Source organism: Mobula birostris, chromosome 26 (assembly GCF_030028105.1).
Source record: "Mobula birostris isolate sMobBir1 chromosome 26, sMobBir1.hap1, whole genome shotgun sequence".
Taxonomy (NCBI): Eukaryota; Metazoa; Chordata; class Chondrichthyes; order Myliobatiformes; family Myliobatidae; genus Mobula; species Mobula birostris.
This window is the reverse complement of record NC_092395.1, coordinates 41,794,691-41,800,688: the sequence shown is the minus strand read 5'-3', so window position 1 is coordinate 41,800,688 and position 5,998 is coordinate 41,794,691. Positions and strand designations below refer to the sequence as shown.

The 5,998-nt window shown below is 46.7% G+C and overlaps 1 pseudogene; it reads left to right on the top strand.

Annotated features, from left to right (window-relative positions):
- Window positions 1-488: 488 nt before the first annotated feature.
- Window positions 489-5,781, top strand: LOC140188249 (uncharacterized; annotated as a pseudogene).
- Window positions 5,782-5,998: the final 217 nt, after the last annotated feature.

Here is a 5,998-nt window from a genome sequence, read left to right as displayed (position 1 = left end):
TAGCAGCCCTAACTGCAGCTCCTGTAAGGAGTACCCAAGAAGGCTATGGATCCAAGAATGGGAAGATGCCCCAAGGGAAGCCCAAGAGGGGGACGGAAGAGCTTCCCAGCCAGACGGATACAAGGCTACCGACCCAATGCAATGGACAAATGACTACCAGTATACAGTGCATCTGTGGCAAAATTTGTGAGAACCAGAGAGGCTTGAAAGTCCACCAGTCAAGGATGAAGTATAAAGAGCAACAGAGAGCACCACAATGCGCAGATTCCCAATCTGGTGAGACAGAGGAGGAGAAGGGTCAGGAAGCTCCCCACAGTACCCAGAGCCTCTGCGTGGTGCAAGCTGTGCATCCCAACACCACATCTCAGACCATGTGGATCAGATGGCCCAAAGCCTGCCAGACAGCAGAGTGGCAAAGATTTGATGAGGACGTAGATCTAGTGTTGGAAACAGTGGCCAATGGTGGTGTGGAGAGGAGTTTGCAGATAATGACAACAGTGATCATAACTGTGGCAGCAGAAAGATTTGGTACTGAGGAAGAGAAGCGGGCCAAAGAGCCGTATGTTAAAAGCAACAGAGCCACTGAAATCCACAACATTGGAAAGAACTCAAGGCGCTCAAGCATCAACATAAATTGGCAAACCATGCAGAAAGGGCACCACTGGAAGAACTGCGTGTGATGCTGAGGAAAAGCCTTATAACTCTGAGGAGAGTGGAGCAACATCGGAGGTGCAGGAGAGAAAGAGCACAGAAAAGATCTGCATTTATCAGTAACCCATTTCAGTTCACCAAACAGCTGCTGGGTCAGAAGAGAAGCGGAAAGCTGTCCTGCACAAAGGAACAGATGGACCACCATCTTCGAAGCACCTTCAGTAACCCGAACAGAGAAGTTGAACTGGGAGACTGTGATGCCCTCATCGCCCCGCAGAACCAACAGTGGCTTTCGACCTTCGAGAGCCTCTCTTCAAGGAAGTTCAGCAAGTAGTCAAGAAAGCCAGAGCTGGCTCAGCTCCTGGTCCGAGTGGCACTGCTTACAATATCTACAAATGCTGCCCCCGGCTTCTCCGGCGACTGTGGACAATCTCCAAGGTTGTCTGGAAGAGAGGCAAAGTGCCCAAACAATGGAAGTATACAAACAGAGTGTGGATTCCAAAAGAAGAGAACTCCGAGAACATCAGCCAGTTTAGGATAATATCCTTGCTGAGTGTTGAAGGGAAGATGATCTTCAGCGTGGTGGCAAAGTGCCTAACAGAGTACTTCCTGGGGAACAATTACATCGACACGTCCGTCCAGAAGGGTGGTGTTCCAAGGGTACCAGGCTGCTTGGAGCACACTGGAGTCATCACACAGCTCCTGAGACAGGCCAGCGAGAACAAGGGCGACTTAATGGTTTTGTGGTTGGATTTGACCAATGCCTATTGGATCACTCCCCCACAAGGTTGTTGAAGATGCTCTGAGGAGACACCATGTTCCTGAAGGAATCCGAGGCCTCCTTATGGACTACTACAACGAGTTCCACCTGAGAGTCTCAACAGAGCCAATAACATCAGACTGGTGCAGGCTGGAGATTGGTATCATCACAGGCTGCACCATCCCAGTCATCCTTTTCGCCCTGGCAGTGAACATGCTGGTAAAATCTGCAGAGCCGGAGTATCAAGGCCCGAAATCAAGATCTGGGATCCGCCAACCACCAATACAAGCCTTCACGGATGAACTGACTATCACTGCGGAGTCAGTGCCTGGTGCTAGGTGGATTCTTAAAGGGCTGGAAAGGTTGATGAGGTGGGCAAGGATGTCCTTTGAGCCTGCAAAATCAGGATCTGTAGTGCTGAAGAAGAGGAGAGTACAGGAGAAAATTCATTTCTCTATTGAGGACATTCCAATTCCTACCATCATAGAGAACCCTGTTAAAAGTCTTGGGAAGATGTTTGATGCAATGCTCAGAGATAAGGCAGCAATAAGAAACACCTGTGGGGAGTTTGAACAATGGTTACAAGAGGTTGACAGGACTGGCCTTCCAGGGTGGTTTAAGGCATGGATTTACCAGCACGGTATTCTAGCAAGAATCCTCTGGCCACTGCTTCTCTATGAGTTTCCAATTTCCACTGTTGCTGAATTAGAGAGGGTAGTCAGCCGGTTCCTGCGAAGATGGCTGGGTTTACCAAGGAACATCAACAGCATCGCCCTGTACGGGAATAACTGCAAAACTGAGGCTCCCCCTGAAATCCATTGAGGAGGAGCTCAAGGTTTTGCGAGCAAGAGAGGTGCTGCAGTTCCGGGAATCTTCAGATCCAAGGGTTGCCAGAGCAAGAGTGGCAGTGAGAACTGGAAGAGAGTGGAGAGCAGAAGCTGAGGCACGACTGCTCCACAAAGTGCTAGTGGGGGCAGTCGCCAAAGGAAGAATTGGACTTGGAAGCCTTGAAGCCCCCCATTTTGACAAAGTACAAGGGAAAGAGTGACGAGAACTGTTCCAGAATGAAGTAAGGGCAGCTGTGGAGGAGGAGAGGACCATGATACCAGTGGCAATGAAGCAGCAAGGAGCCTGGACCAAATGGGAGCAGGTGATCGAGCGAAAGATCACGTGGAAGAATCTCTGGAAGGTGGATCCACACCGCATCAAGTTCCTTATCCAGGCTGTTTATGATGTCCTTCCTAGCCCATTCAACCTGCACTGCTGGGGCCTTGCAGAACGACCAGCTTGCCCGCACTGTGAGAAGACCGGTACACTAGAGCATATTCTGAGCTGCTGCCCCAGAGCTCTTGCCGATGGCCATTATCGGTGGTGGCATGACCAGGTCCTCCAGACAATTGCTGAGACAATCTGCAGCACCCTTAACATCTGCCAGAAAACAAATCCGGTCAAGAATACCACCTGCTTTGTCAAAGAGGGGAAAAGGCCAACAGAACACCAGAAAGCAACTGGGTTGCTCTTCACCGCGCAGGACTGGAAGCTACAAGCAGACCTGGGAAAACAGCTGCAGTTTCCTCCCCACATCACAGAGACTACACTGCGGCCCAATATTATGTTGTGGTCCGACTCATCGAAGCACGTTCTTATGCTCGAGCTTACCGTGCCATAGGAAGAATGCATGGAGGAGGCCTACGAGTGGAAAAGAGCCAAGTATGAAGATCTGAAGAACAACTGCCAAAGAAGAGGCTGGAGAGCAAAGTGTTGGCCCGTGGAGGTCGGGTGTCGTGGCTTTGCAGGCCAGTCGCCCTGCAAGGTATACACTTCACTTGGAATTATGGGACAGAGAAGAAGGAGAGCCATTTCTACCACCACAGATGCAGCAGAGAAAGCGTCAAGATGGCTCTGGATAAAGAGGACAGATCCATGGGTTTCTGCTAGGGCACAGGCCACGGTCTGATCAACCCCGGTCGGGTCGCCTGAGTGAGGGTGTATGATGTTGAAAGATCTGAAACACCTGACGACCCCAGGTAACATCACTGATGATCTGCCCTGCTTAGCATCATACAGATGTCTCTGTAAGAAAGAGAAGAATGTTAATCCCATTTTTAATCCTCCCCACATTTTTATAAACTGACCCTAGATTCTACCACTCACCTACACACAAGGATAACCTTTTGATGCCAATTAGCATAGTCACATGCACATCTTTGTGATGTGGAAGGGAACTTTTAATTCCTTTTCGCCTTCTTTTTCTTTCAAATGTGGTTCTGATACTGTTGGAGCCTGTGATCTACAGTTCGATGGTGTGTTTTTGGACTGATTGAGCAATTTGGCACTTTGCTGTTTCCAAGAAGGTTCCAGGAGGCCAAGAAGCATCGAGACTATGCACAAGCCCACGAGCGACTCCATTTCTTGCTGAGGAAGATTGAAAACATCAAGGCAAGAGTGGAAGGTGAGTAAGTGTTCGGCGCTGCCCTCAGCCCCTCGCTCACTGCTCCTGGAGGGAAGCATCTGTGTGTGATGGTCTCTCTCTCTCCCTCCCTCTTGCTCCCTGCTCCCAAAGGAAGGTCCCTACATTCGAATGGTCTCTCTCTCTCTCTCTCTCTCTCCCTCGATGTTGACGGAGGATGGTACCAAAGTTCTGGCTCTGTGCATTGGACTGTAGTTCAAATTATGGCGTCCCATTGGTCACTCCTTTTTTGTTGCCATTTTGGGCGGCTTTGAATCAGGTTGGCCTGCAGATAGTGAAAACTGAGCTGAACTGAAAATGGACTCTTTTGATTTTGTCTTTTATATTCGGTGTTTTCACTCATTCTTTCTTGTTGCCATTCAAGCGATTTGCCTTTTGCGTGTGAGGGAGTGTAGATTTATTTTTGAATGGGCTCTGTGGTTTTCTTTGTTTCATGGCTGTCTGTGGGGAAGACGATTCTCAGGGTTGTAAACTGCATGCATACTTTGATAATAAATGCACTTCGAACCTTGGAATCCTTTGGACTGTGTCACCTTGGTTTTCTATTTAATTATTTATGTTGCAACTGTAATGAAAACCAATTTCCCCCAGGATCAATAAAGGATGACTATGACTACTATGATATGACCTGGCAGAAACATGAGTGGTCAGAGGGCGGACGTGCAAACCCCATATACACAGCGCTAGAGGTCAGGATCGAACCTGGATCTCGAATGTTTTGAGTCAGCATCTGCACCATTGTGCTGCTCTGCAGGCTTTGGAGTATCAGTTTGAATAAGGAAGTCCAGTGTATCATTGTTACTGTAAAATTCAAAAAAATCCAAACTATTCTCTTACTAGTGCACTAACGTACCACACAGTAAACTGTGGAATGCATTCTGGATAATATTAGCACCTATCGAGTTCTCAGCAGTGAAATTAATGAGTACTGTTACTAGGATCCAGTAAAATGTGCTGGTGAGTGTTTAGAATCCCTGTTCCTTCTTACACAATGAAAATATCTCTAGGTTTGCCTTTGCAAATATTGAATGTTTCTATTTGGGTGAAATACTGATGGTCGTAATAATGGAAGTAAGATAAAGGAATGAATTAAACTCATCATGTAATGAAATGAGTTGACTTCAGTGGGATTTTTAAAGTTACCACATATTTTTGCTGACACATTTGATTTTAAAAAAGACAATGATTTAATTTGCCAGGAATAACATGCAGAGTGCTAATTAGATTGTGATGAATATACAGTAGAGCTAACTGAAATTATTTTATGGCTTAAACCCATTAGAAACAAAGTGAAACTCCTCCAAAGATACTAATCAGTGGCAATGTAATTGAACGAGTCAACAGACTCAAAGGGCCCCGTTGGTCGCATTAACCCGGGATAGTTTACAATGAGAAGGAAATGGGTTCAGATGGGAACTGAGTACAGGGGAAATGGAGATGTGAGAAAAGGAGCTGAAGATTTTTGAGGGGCAGTGAGGGTGGATGTGGTGAAATGGTGACTAATTGAGTGGAAGGAGCAAGGGGTGAAGTTAAGTTCAGTCCCATAGCAGAGTTTTGTACGGGGCCTCGGGGTGGGAGAATATCACAAAGAATGTGCTGATTTGAATTTCAAAACAGAACCATGTCCTTATCAACAGAATAGATTAATTTGTGCAGAACTTCGTAGAAATGAGAGGCACAATTGTGCCTGTCCTTCTTTTGAAGATAAATTCCTCAGCCTGTCAGGAGAGAGAGAGAGAGCAGATGTTTGTAACAATGCTGTTTATATGTCTGGTCAATGGCTTTATTCTGAACGCACATTGAGTTTGCAACTGTATTTTAGTTTTTCCTTTTTTTTGCAGAAAAGAGTCTGTTTAATGTGAAGTTTATCAAGTGTTCAAGCTTCATCCTTTCCAGATAAGACCTGGACCAATTCCAGTTTCACTGCACGTACTTCAGTTTGATTGCAGACTGTTTGGGGGACAACTGCGTTGGTCACCCCCACATTCACGACTTTGACTGAGAGTGACTTTGCTGAATTGGAAACCAAATTGTTTCTTACTCTGCTCACCCCACTGAAATCAGCTTTTGTTTTTCCTGTGCTGGTGTCACAAATGGACCATCATCAGGCCACAGAA